Raw genomic sequence first — 13,259 nt, 5'->3', positions numbered from 1 at the left:
GGGACAGGCCCCCCCGCATTACAGCCAATGGCAGTGACATTACGTAATAACTTTACTGGATAAAGTCAAGGAGAAATCAGACAGACGAGCTATATCACGGTATATATCCTGTTACATCTACAATTAATAACCAGCAGTTGTGATTGCCGCATTTGAGGTATTACAGGATGGCATATTAACTTACAACCATATTTCATGAAGTGATATAATGTCAGTATACCATTCTACTACCATTTTTTTTACCTTAAAATGTACTGATAACAAGCATAATAATACACTATGGTCAGGTCGCAGTTAGTCTCAGCCTCAGACTTCATGCCCACGGACCGTTGGTTGAACATCTGATGCATATGGTACACAAAATGGGAAAAACATGGAGTTTCGAAGTTGTCGTTTGATTGGTTGAATTCTACAGGATGTCTGGGAGAAACGTGTGTTGCGTGCTTTAACGGCCCGTCTGGAGACAAAGCCATCGTGACGCCAAACCCCCTCATGGAAGAAGAAGGTCATTGTTTTTTACAACTGTGACAATGAGCACTTTAAGGATTTTCAAAAGTATGTGAAGTTCAAGGCTCCATTGTTGCAGTAAACTTGCACAACATTCTTGAATCAATAATTTATTAGATGCACGCCGGTCTGTTATCGTAGGGACATCGACGTTACATTTTCACGCCCCTAAACATGACGCAAAACAAAACGAACTGTGTTTGGGTGCGTTACATGTCAGTCAAACGTCCTCTTGGGTGGACATTGGCCAAAGAAAGCTGCGATAGAGTCCAAACTTTGTGCCGTCAGTCTGAAGGTCTGGCTACGTGAGACTAGGTAACAGTTAACCAATTAACAGATTTTTACTGTAGCATATTTTCTCCTGAAAAAATATATATTTTTATTAGCATTTACCATAGTTTCTCAGCAAAAACTATAATAGTTTTTCTACATTTTGGTTTGTGTCAAAGATGGCTTCTGGAGGATGCAAAAATATCAAAATCTTGTTATATAAGATGCATCAGCTAAGTCTCACTCTATCCACACCATAATCCTCATCAACTGCACCTACTATTTCAAAATTATGCGGAACCACAGACTGCAGTGCCAGTGGGGTTCAAAGTCTATCATCTTGTCTCTTAGAAGGGATGGGCAATGAGTTACACTGAAACAGAGGGAGGACTGGTCTTAATATGTTACGGATAGAGGAACTGCTTCTGTTGTAGCTTTGGGTTTCAGGGTCTGGTTAAAGGAAAAGCACTGGAATGTTGGAGAGCGCCAAAGACAACCTCCATATGACTTTCCCCAAGGTGAAGTTTCAGTGCCCCTAAAGTCATGGGGTAATGCAAGCTTGTGATCTCAAACAGGTCCAGTGAAAGTACTGATTATACTGGTTAAATGTAAGAGGTATATTGAGCAATATTGCAGACAGACAGACAGATAGACAGACAGACAGACAGACAGACAGACAGACAGACAGACAGATAGACAGATAGATAGATAGATAGATAGATAGATAGATAGATAGATAGATAGATAGATAGATAGATTTTTGTTTGCACGTCACTGAAGCCACAGATTCGACTGAGGATGGAAGTGTTGAAAAGGGTCCCTTACGACATCATTCATCACCACTATATTACAGATGAACTCAAAACAAGCAAAGCATTATATGGGTACCACAAGGTCAGATTACTTGTTTTGACGTAACCAGCACTGTCAAATCTTAGTCGACCATCTTGACATTGGAATATGCCCGGCTATAAAGGCTTGTGCTTTTCCAGGACATTATCTTTTACTTGTGAGTAAATCTTTAACTGTGCACCAGCAGAACAATGTTAGATGACCTTATACGATTGTCTGTGAATGAGGATGGAATCTTTCTTTTTTTAAAACAGGAAGGATAAATATTTTACTTAATAAGCAGGAAGGGGAAAGTATTAAGTCAGCTAGTTTAGAATTCAGTCGTACTATTTTTTACATGGTCATGTGACGAGTTTGCACAAAAGACGTGTAAATGAGGATTAAATTGAAGGACAGAGAGGACAGTAGCTGCTGTGACACTAACTAAAGACATTGCATTCAGTTCAATTTCTCTCATAAGTGATGTAGAACAGTTTAGATTCACTCCAAAAACTGCCTTACAACCGAGTTAAAAAAATCAATAAACAATATATTTATTGGCGTTAAGCCTGATTTCCCTTTAATTCTCCCCTTTTAAGACATATTCAACATATTAATAAAATATACAAATATTTCATTCATTTAACAGATCGATAACCAAATACATATTTGAACTATAAAAACAGCAGCGTTATTGTAGCATTGCGTCGGTAAATTCTTCAGAGTGGTTAACATGGTGCCAAATGACACATTTTATAAGCACTTTATGATAACAAAGGGGAAATATAAAAAAACTTACGGAGTCCATGTCGGTCTGTCTTCATGTCCGAAAAATACAAATATTTAAATGAAATAATGTGACATCAATTCAAATCGAGGAACGTCCCACTTATGTGTGTCAACACCACCGTTGAAAGTAAATGACACGAGCTGCTCAGTCAGGACTTTTACTTTTAGTTTGTGGGCAGGTCTAAGAACTCCCCCAATAAAAAAATAAAAAAATAAAAAATAAAAAAATAAAAAAATAAAATAAAAATAAAATAAAATGAAACAAAATAAAAAATAAAAAAAAATAAAAAAAATAAAAATAATAATAAAATAAAATAAAATATCAAATAAAATAAAATACATTATTATCATTAATAATAATATTTTAACTTTAAAAAACTTTAAAAAGGTGCCTATAGGTTCTCCAAAAGGATTTGTGTGCCAACAGTGTGCCACAAGTCTGCTACAAGTACCTTTTTTATTACAATCATTTAGTGTGTGTCAGGGTTATGCAGGCTGAAGATGACGAGGAAGGCTGAAGGTTCCAATCCAAAGTGTTTTATTTAACAAGTACTCAGAGATATACGCATGCAATCAAGAGAGAAACTCGTAACTTAGAGCGTAAATGGAAACAAACTAATTTAGAGGTCTTTAGAATCGCGTGGAAAGACAGTATGTCACGTTATAAAAAGGCTCTAAAAGCAGCAAGGGCTGAGCATCTCCGCAAACTAATAGAAAATAACCAAAATAATCCAAGGTTTTTATTCAACACCGTGGCTAGACTAACAAATAAACAAACATCACCAGAGCAAAATATTCCATTACAATATAGTAGTAATGATTTTATGAATTACTTCAATGAGAAAATAGAAAGCATCCGAAACACAATTGTAAATATACAATCCTCTATGATGTCTTATGATTCAGCCTCAATTATGGCCCCTCTAGAACAACTATACCGCTTTACAACTATAGGACAGGAAGAGCTAAATAAACTTATCATTGCATCGAAACCAACAACATGTTTATTAGATCCAATACCCACTAAACTACTGAAAGAAGTGTTACCTGTAGTCGAAGAGCCTCTTCTTAATATTATTAACTCGTCTTTATTTTTAGGTCATGTTCCAAAAATATTCAAGCTGGCAGTAATAAAACCTCTCATTAAGAAACCGCAATTAGATCCAAATAACTTAGCAAATTACAGACCCATCTCAAATCTTCCATTTATGTCTAAAATACTAGAAAAAATTGTGTCCGCTCAATTGTGCTCTTTCTTACAAGAAAATGATATCTATGAAAAATTCCAGTCGGGATTCAGACCGCATCATAGCACAGAAACTGCGCTAGTTAAAATTACAAATGATTTACTTTTAGCTTCTGACCAAGGCTGTATCTCAATACTAGTTCTACTCGATCTAAGCGCTGCGTTCGACACTATCGATCATAAAATACTCCTGGATCGACTACAAAACTACACTGGTGTTCAGGGACAGGCATTAAGCTGGTTTAGATCTTACTTATCAGACCGTTACCATTTTGTCTGTCTAAATGGGGAAAAATCAAAGATAACGTCAGTAGACTATGGAGTGCCGCAAGGATCGGTGTTAGGCCCTCTGCTATTCTCAATATATATGCTGCCACTTGGTAATATTATAAGAAAACATGGAATTAATTTCCACTGTTATGCTGATGACACTCAATTATATATCTCATCACGACCAGATGAAAACACTAACTTATCTAAATTGACAGAGTGTCTAAATGATATAAAATGCTGGATGACGTGTAATTTCCTGCTATTAAATTCAGATAAAACGGAGGTACTACTTATTGGTCCAAAAAACTACCCACAAAATCCCTTACAATACAACTTTAATTTAGAAGGATGTCCTGTTACTTTATCCACTACAGTAAAAGACCTGGGTGTTATACTAGACCGCAACTTGACTCTCGAAAATCATATTTCATATATTACAAGAACAGCCTTTTTCCACCTTAGAAACATTGCTAAGCTACGCAACATGCTATCTGTTTCTGATGCAGAAAAGTTAGTTCATGCATTCATGACCTCGAGACTAGATTACTGTAATGCTTTATTAGCTGGCTGTCCTACATCCTCAATCAACAAGCTACAGTTAGTGCAAAATGCAGCTGCTAGAGTTCTTACTAGATCAAGAAAATATGATCATATAACACCTATTTTATCATCTCTACACTGGTTACCTATTAAGTTACGTATCAATTACAAAGTATTCCTACTGACCTATAAAGCCCTAAATGGTTTAGCTCCTGTGTATTTAACAGACCTTCTATCGCCATACAATCCATCGCGCTCTTTAAGATCACTAAATTCGAGGCTTCCTGTCATTCCTAGGATATCTAAGTCCACTAAAGGAGGGAGGGCGTTCTCGCATTTAGCTCCTAAACTCTGGAATAGCCTTCCTGATATTGTACGAGACTCAGACTCGCTGTCCCAGTTTAAAACTAGATTAAAGACGCATCTCTTTAACCAAGCATTCACTTAATGCTTAACCTTTGATACTGCTGAATCAGTTCGAATGCATTAACATTATGAACATCAGCTATGCTAATTATTTCCCATCTGCCTTTCTGCTGTTATCTCGGGACGCTAGTCCCGAGGTAAATAGCGTTCGTCAGCTCCAGTTTGTATCCAGCCTCTCACGGAGACTTCAGATGCCCCAACGCCTGTGAAGAGACGACTCGACGCCTGTGAAGAGACGACTCAAAGCCGGCGATATGTTATGCCATAAATTAATACTTGATTAACTAACTGTATTTTTCTATGTACATTTCCGAAATGCAATTTCTGTAAAGCTGCTTTGAGACAATGTGTATTGTGAAAAGCGCTATACAAATAAATTTGAATTGAATTGAATTGAATATAGCAGGTCACACAACAACGTTACACAGACGAGAACGGACCAAGACTGACTGAACAGAGGGAACTAAATACAAGTACAAATTAACACTAACGAGGTGAAGACAGGTGACACAGATGATGAAGACGATGAACAGGTGGGTGATTGAGGGAGTGAGTTCAGGTGCGGAGACGAGGAGGATTCTCGGGGGTGTAGTGAAGACGAAGACAGGCTGGTGCAGACGAGGACTGTGACATTACTCCCCCCTCCCGCTAGGCGTGACCCGCACCGTACAAGACAGAACACGGGAGGGGGGGGGGGGGGGCATCCTGAAGTCCGTGACAGGAAGGAGGACCGGGTGCAGCAGGACGGACTCCAGGATGGTCCATTCGGCCATGGAGGAGCCGACTGGTCAGGGGGCCATGGGGGAATAGGAGACCACCCCTCAGGCGGCCAGGCCGGCGCAGGACGTGCAGGCGGCCAGGGCGGAGCAGGACGTGCAGGCGGCCAGGGCGGAGCAGGATGTGCAGGCGGCCAGGGCGGAGCAGGATGTGCAGACTGCCAGGGCGGAGCAGGACGTGCAGGCGGCCAGGGCGGAGCAGGACGTGCAGGCTGCCAGGGCGGAGCAGGACGAGCAGACTGCCAGGGCGGAGCAGGCCCTAGGGGCGACCACGGCGGTGAGGACCCTTCGGGCGGCCGTGACGGTGAGGACCCTTCGGGCGGCCGTGGCGGTGAGGACCCTTCGGGGGACCATGGACTCTTGGGCGCCCACGGCGAGGGCCTACTGCCCCCCCCCCCAAAAAATACTTGGGGTGAGTGACAGTCTCTGAACAGGACGGACTCAGCGGTGAAGAGGACTCTGGACTGGTCGGCACCAGCGGTGAAAAAGTCTCTGGGCTGGACGGAACCAGCGGTGAAGGGGTCTCTGGGCTGGACGGAACCAGCGGTGAAGGGGTCTCTGGGCTGGACGGAACCAGCGGTGAAGGGGTCTCTGGGCTGGACTGAACCAGCGGCGAGGGCTCTGGGCTGCACGGCGTCAGCGGCGAGGTCTCTGGGCTGCAGGGCGTCAGCGGGTAGGGATCTGTGCTTGACGGGACCAGCGGCGAAGGAAGCTCTGGGCTGGTCGGGACCAGGGGCGAAGGAAGCTCTGGGCTGGACGGGGCCAGCGGCGAAGGAAGCTCTGTGCTGGACGGGACCAGCGGCGAAGGAAGCTCTGTGCTGGACGGGACCAGCGGTGAAGGAAGCTCTGTGCTGGACGGGACCAGCGGTGAAGGAAGCTCTGTGCTGGACGGGACCAGCGGTGAAGGCTCTGTGCTGGACGGGAAAAGCGGTGAAGGCTCTGTGCTGGACGGGACCAGCGGTGAAGGCTCTGTGCTGGACGGGACCAGCGGTGAAGGAAGCTCTGTGCTGGACGGGACCAGCGGTGAAGGAAGCTCTGTGCTGGACGGGACCAGCGGTGAAGGAAGCTCTGTGCTGGACGGGACCAGCGATGAAGGCTCTGTGCTGGACGGGACCAGCGGTGAAGGCTTGGGCCTGGGCTCGGGGCTCACAGTGAGGGAGGATCCACAAACCCATAAGGCGTGGTCGATGAACTCGACAAAAGGGAGGTGAAGATCTCCCAACAGCAGCATCTGGGCGAGTAGATCGTCCATCCCGCTCCAGAATGTTGTTTGAGAGATTCCTCATGCCAGTTTACGTCTTGAAAAAGGTCAAGATATCGATAGCGATCAGCCGTTTTGTGAAGCAGAGTCTTCGTCCATTTTGTAGGTCCGTTCTTCTGTTAGGGTTATGCAGGCTGAAGATGACGAGGAAGGCTGAAGGTTCCAATCCAAAGTGTTTTATTTAACAAGTACTATAGAGATATAGCAGGTCACTCAACAACGTTACACAGACGAGAACGGACCAAGACTGACTGAACAGAGGGAACTAAATACAAGTACAAATGAACACTAACGAGGTGAAGACAGGTGACACAGATGATGAAGACGATGAACAGGTGGGTGATTGAGGGAGTGAGTTCAGGTGCGGGGACAAGGAGGATTCTGGGGGGTGTAGTGAAGACGAAGACAGGCTGGTGCATACGTGGACTGTTACAGTGTGGACACAAGGACACAATTTTGACCTTGTGGAAATTGGACAAATATTTACCAATTTTTGGTCCCCATAAGGTAGGGAATACCAGGTACACACACACACACACACACACACACACACACACACACACACACACACACACACACACACACACACACACACACACACACACACACACACACACACACACACACACACACACACACACACACACACACACACGGTCTGGTTCGCTATCTTTGTGGGGACTCTCCATAGACGTAATGGTTTTTATACTGTCTAAACTGTATATTCTCTCTAAACACTAAACCTAACCATCACACAAAACTTTCTGCATTTTTACATTTTCAAAAAAAGTCATTCTGTATGATTTAGAAGCTTGTGTGCCCATGGGGACCTCAATTTAGGTCCCCATGTGACTTGAGTCTGTGTGCATTCAAGTTTGAGTCCCTACCGGGATAGAAAAACATGTACGCATGCACACACACACACACACACACACACACACACACACACACACACACACACACACACACACACACACACACACACACACACACACACACACACACACACACACACACACACACACACACACACACACACACACACACACCTCACAGGTATTATATTTTTGCCCCAATTTAACATTTTTATGTTTGACAAAACAATCAGGCAGCACACGTGCTATAGGAAAGTCAGACAAATGCGTATAATTTTGTCTGAACAATATAAATTGCTCTGGAGTGCGTCATGGGGCCAAATTTCACCTGAATAAAAGAAAGCAAACATGTTGAAAGAGTGAGCTTCTCCAAACCCTTGTTCACCCCCAGCTTAAGTATTATGAAATCTGTGTTCTTCACCAATATGATAAACAGTACAGAAAAGCTTCTTCACTGATGCATAAATAAAGGATTTTCATGAGTGTCACGCCTCCCATGAGCCTCAGGGGCTTTGACAGAGGTCAAAAACTTGGCATGGATATTTAACTCTCATTTTTTCACATAGATGAACAATCTGTGTTATAGGCTAAACATACAAACAAGAGCACTGAGCAAATGGGCTGCATGGGGAGAATAACAAGGTTTACATATTGTACATTCAAGGTTCATGCATTTTATCCACTTTTTTTATTTTGCAGCTATAGCTTATCTTCCAGACACACTTTCCCATGTCCACCTTGACCTCCCTGATAATCAATTATAGGATTCATGCAATATCTTTTCGTTGAAACTAAACAAGGACAACACCTTCTTGTTGCTGTTGATTGTCGGGCCAAAAAATGCATCAGGAAACCACAATTGGCGCCGCATCTAAGAACAGCACTGAATAAAGCGGGACTGTATAAAGAGAAGCTCCAAACTGGGGTGAATTCTTGGCTTGGGGAGCAGGAAATAGTATCGCATAACATTAACTTTGTCATTGTTGTGGGTGTTTGCTGGTGCATCCCTTGCTCCTGCTCTGCCTACGATGTTCAGCTTGGCGATGTTTCAAATTTTTCTCAACAGCCCAAGCTCTTCAAAAGGACAATCTGGCTCGCATTTTATTTGACATGATTTAGTTAAGAAACAGTTTATTTGTTTTTCAGATTGATTCTTGTAAAATGGTTCTGTGATTTTTGGACTATGCATTTTCATGGAAATCACACAAAAAAATAATGACAATCCCTTTGTGAGAGAAACATAAATGCAGATATTTTTTCATGTATAAAGATTAATGTATACTGGTAAAAATTAAATGATTAGAAATATGTGTAAAATATTACATGTAAAATATTTACTTTCTATTATTTATCTGTCATTATATTATATATTTTGGTCTATATTACGATATGATGAAACAGGTTTTTCCCAACCCAGTTATTTATTTATTTGTTTGTTTGTTTAAATTATTAATATAATATAGTATATTTTTAATTATTATAATTAAATAATTTAATTATTTATTATAAAAAAGGAAATACTTTTAATACATGGATGTTTTTATCCAGCATTAAGAGTACAGAGTACAGACACATAATCTATTTCTTTGTTTCTTTATTTATTTAAAAATAGTATAATTTTTATTTTAATAATTTTCATATACAATTATCTTTTTTTTACCCAGTAATGAAGGGGTAGTTCACCACTGGCAAAATGGGCTGGAAACACTTCATTTTACAGTACAGCACTTTCAGTGTACTTACCTAGAAAGTACTGGGTAATATAAGGTAAGTACATGGGTAAAGGGTAGGTTTAGGGGTAGGTTCAGAGTTAGTACCTAGTTATTACCCAGTTATTACCCAGTTATTGTAATTACTATAATAAGTACATAGTATGTACATGGGAAACAGGACTGTAAAATGAAGCGTTACCAATGGGCTTTCAATAAATGTTGGCTGCCTATAAAGTAGAAAGGCAAAAGAAAAATCTAAATCGGCGCTACCTGACTAGTGAACACAGAGAAAAAAGGCTGTTGTCTTCCCTTTTGTCAAATAGGTATAGAAAAACTTCAACACCCATAATGCGCTGGGCATGTTCCCATCCATGGTCCGCTATACGCTTTCCAGAGTCAAATATCTCCATTTTAAAATAGGAAATACTTCTTAGCAAACTTTTTGTATAGTTCCCGAGTGCCAGAATTCAAAGTGTAGCCTAAATGTTTAGCAGGAATGAGTTACTTTCGGTACTTTCCAGTGAAGGATTCTGTCAGTTCTGCCCAACAACATGAAGCAAACGCTGATGCGTACATAAGAAAGTTGCTGCCATAATGTTCCATTTTTACCATAATGTAGTTTAAAGAGTAGACATAGTACGATCAAATTTCCGAGGGTAAACTTACCCTTACAATAACTGTTCTGTTAATAACCCTCTGTCGCTCCGACTGTCCGTGGCTGGGATCACAAAAATGCGGAAGTATAACCTGTAGTTTTCACAAAATCCCTGCGCGCTGTAACAAATCTACAAAACTTGTGTTTGTTTAAATGAGTATCTCATTTGATTACACCCATTTTTAAAAGTATCTTTTTAAATATCTTTTCATTGCTGCTTGTCATTACGGTAAAGCACACCATTCTTGGTTTCTCTCCCAAAAGTGATGTGCTCACATCCTTGTTTGTCACCATTATTATGCAACCTCTTGCTGGCACCTGAGTGAAGGGTCAGCGGAGGTTGGTCCAATCATAGCCTGCCTGCATCCTGCAATGGTGCTCCTTACTGACCACAGGAAAAGCCCTCTGGATCTGTGCTGAGAGAAGGGCTCGATGTCATGCCACTAAAACAGCAACGAGCAATCAGGAGCAGCCTTACTGACTCACTCCAGTGAGGTGAATGCCAGCAGAGGAACAGGGGGTTATCCTTTATAGGGCCCGTTTTAGCTGGTAGCATCCTGGTTTCGTTTCGCTGTAGTGTGGGCATCTGCAACGGGAATGGACTGGATGGACGTCACAAGTGTAACCTTTTACATTGAGGGGGGTCACGTTAAAGCTAATTTAAGAGGTTTGTGAGATAAAACGTCACTCAGCATGTGAGGAAGGCTTTGTCTTTCCCTGGATTTTTATGGTTTGTCGCGTGTTATCGCTGTACGTGTGATTTCTGTCATCTGCAATGTCTTGTTTACTCTTCTTGGTATAGGTGTTGTTTTCACTCACTTGTACAGTATAAGACCAATTGTAGTATTCTAAATATTATGACAAGTCGATTGTTTATTATATGAATTCATTATTCATTTTGACAAGAGTATGTCACCGTTTTTTTTTTTTTTTTTTTAAATGAAAATGCACAGAATATTCATAGCAACTAATTACCCAAATTGGCTCTGTTCTGATAGGGACAGCAGGTAAAAACATGAAAAACATGTACGTAATAAAATGCAATTACCATATTATTGTGTAAGTTATATCAAAACAAATGTCTTATCAGCTAAAAAAAAGAGAGGAGAAAATGTGTTTTGTTGTTGGTGTCAAAGGTTGTGTCCAATCAAACTATATTGTAGTGGTCCCTTTTTGGTTCCTGTTTGACTCCAACGACCCCCTTTGTCCAAGACACTCTATGGCCCTCCTATCTAAGCTGATGTGTACCTCTATTGCTTGTAATCAAAATAAATAAAATAAAATATATGATGTCAGTTTAATGTTGTAAATCATTATTTTTCAGTGTTTTCCCGCATTTGAATTAAGATGTTAATATAGCCTAACTAAACTGAAATAATTTCAAGACTTATTTAGCCCCCCTGGAAGTTTGCTTAACCCCCTAGTGGGCCCTGGGTCCCTGGTTGAGAACCACTGCTCTATGGCACATTCATTTGTAAATTGGTAGAAACTGTTCAAATAAGGCAGATGCCCTCGGAAACAAGAAAAATAACAAATCCTCGAAAATGAACAGCAAAAGAACAAATAAAAAATAAGCCAGAATTATATAATAGTTCACTTGTTATTCAAGTCAAATCACACTTCTGTTTTTTTTCCAAGACCTTTCCGTGTCATATAAATGGAAATCTTTTTGCACTAAATTTTGCAGATTGTTGGGCTTATGCAGTTTGTGATAACATCGACACATTTTTTCTATTTGTTTTTTTTTTAGTATCGGTTGGGTCGCCACCTGATAATCAGTCAAATCTGAAGTGTAACTAGTTGAAACCCAACTGATTACAACAGCTAGATTTCTGGCCATTGTTTTGAGATGTGATATATCCACAGAAAGTGAATCAGTAACTACCACATGCGAACTCATGGTTTTGTAGCATCACAACACAGACCATGGTAAATATATCAAGAATTACTTAGTCATATTTCACAATTATAAAGATCAATAAGGCTTTCCAGTTTTGTTTGAGTGTATTAATGCGAGAAGTGTACATAAAGTGTGGAGAGTGAAGTATACTTGGCCTTGATGACATTAATGTTATATCACTGACATTGAGACCTACACAACATCCACTCAGCTCACCAAGACATCAGAATGACCTCCGTTGCCCAGTGAAACAGCTGAAACCAATTACATCTAAACTATACTACTACTGAAGTTGTAAACACTCCTGTACTTGTCATATGAGGAATTTTTAACCAATCAAATGTCTGAAAGCCCTGTCAAACCAGAAAAACGTTCCTCTTACCTTGTTTGGCAATGAAGCGATGGTAAATCCCTAAAAGTCTCAGAGCAGGGACATCCCAGTGCCCCAGAGGTTTAGTATCTGTGTATGTATTTGTGTGTTCGTTTGACAGGATTAACTGTAAGTGTCCAACTCGAGAGTAACTAACTATACAAGTGCTGCTGTCCAACTGAATGCACGTCTGAAGCCCGAGGCTAGCTACGGTCATTTCCTGAGTTGTTTTGGAGCGCAAAAGACGATGCTTTTTCCTCAGGAAGCCGGCCATCCCCTTTCCTTTCCACCAGCTCGGAGCTTCCCCCACCACCTCTTGGGCCTTTGGGATCATGGGCACTATGACTCCACTAATTACTCTGGGAATCATGGATGCATGCAGTTTTGCATTATTTTTCTGTTGAATTCTTTACTGACTGGCATAGATACGTGTGCTTATGACTAACATGATTGGTCAGTACTGGTGCATGGCGTGAGGGAAGTGGATCTGAATGAGTAGGAGTCCTCTGTTCTGCTCGGCTTTTGTCTGAAACATGTTTGTTGATGCTAATCGTCCTCACAGGCCTAGCACATCTGAAGGTGTTTTCCCAACTGTGGGTTGAAATAAGCAGGGCAGACTTGCTGGGTTGCTGTGCCAGGGTCAATGAGTGCACCTGCATGGTCTCTGCGTGGGGTAGTTTGTTTGTTTTCTTACAGCGAGACTCGGCATTGTATTAGACCCACGGATCTATAGACACAGGGCTTTGATCACCCCTGTGGTAATGAATGCTATTTATGTTGTTTACATCATGGGAACAAGCATGACTTTGCTGCTTGAAATAATTCACA

At 41.2% G+C, this 13,259-nt stretch overlaps 1 protein-coding gene across 1 annotated transcript in view; it reads right to left on the bottom strand.

Annotated features, from left to right (window-relative positions):
• The window catches only part of exoc3l2b (exocyst complex component 3-like 2b), a 30,440-nt gene extending 27,872 nt beyond the window's left edge, over window positions 1-2,568 (bottom strand). Inside the window, exon 1 of the mRNA XM_077208607.1 lies at window positions 2,408-2,568. The gene's annotated coding sequence lies outside the window, so the exon portion shown is untranslated. The remainder of the gene's footprint in view (window positions 1-2,407) is intronic.
• Window positions 2,569-13,259: the final 10,691 nt, after the last annotated feature.

The sequence above is a fragment of the Siphateles boraxobius genome, unplaced genomic scaffold, assembly GCF_051911475.1.
Source record: "Siphateles boraxobius isolate OS27281-9 unplaced genomic scaffold, OSU_SipBor_1 6, whole genome shotgun sequence".
NCBI lineage: Eukaryota > Metazoa > Chordata > Actinopteri > Cypriniformes > Leuciscidae > Siphateles > Siphateles boraxobius.
The sequence above is the reverse complement of the archived record's forward strand: the minus strand, read 5'-3'. Positions and strand labels throughout refer to the sequence as shown.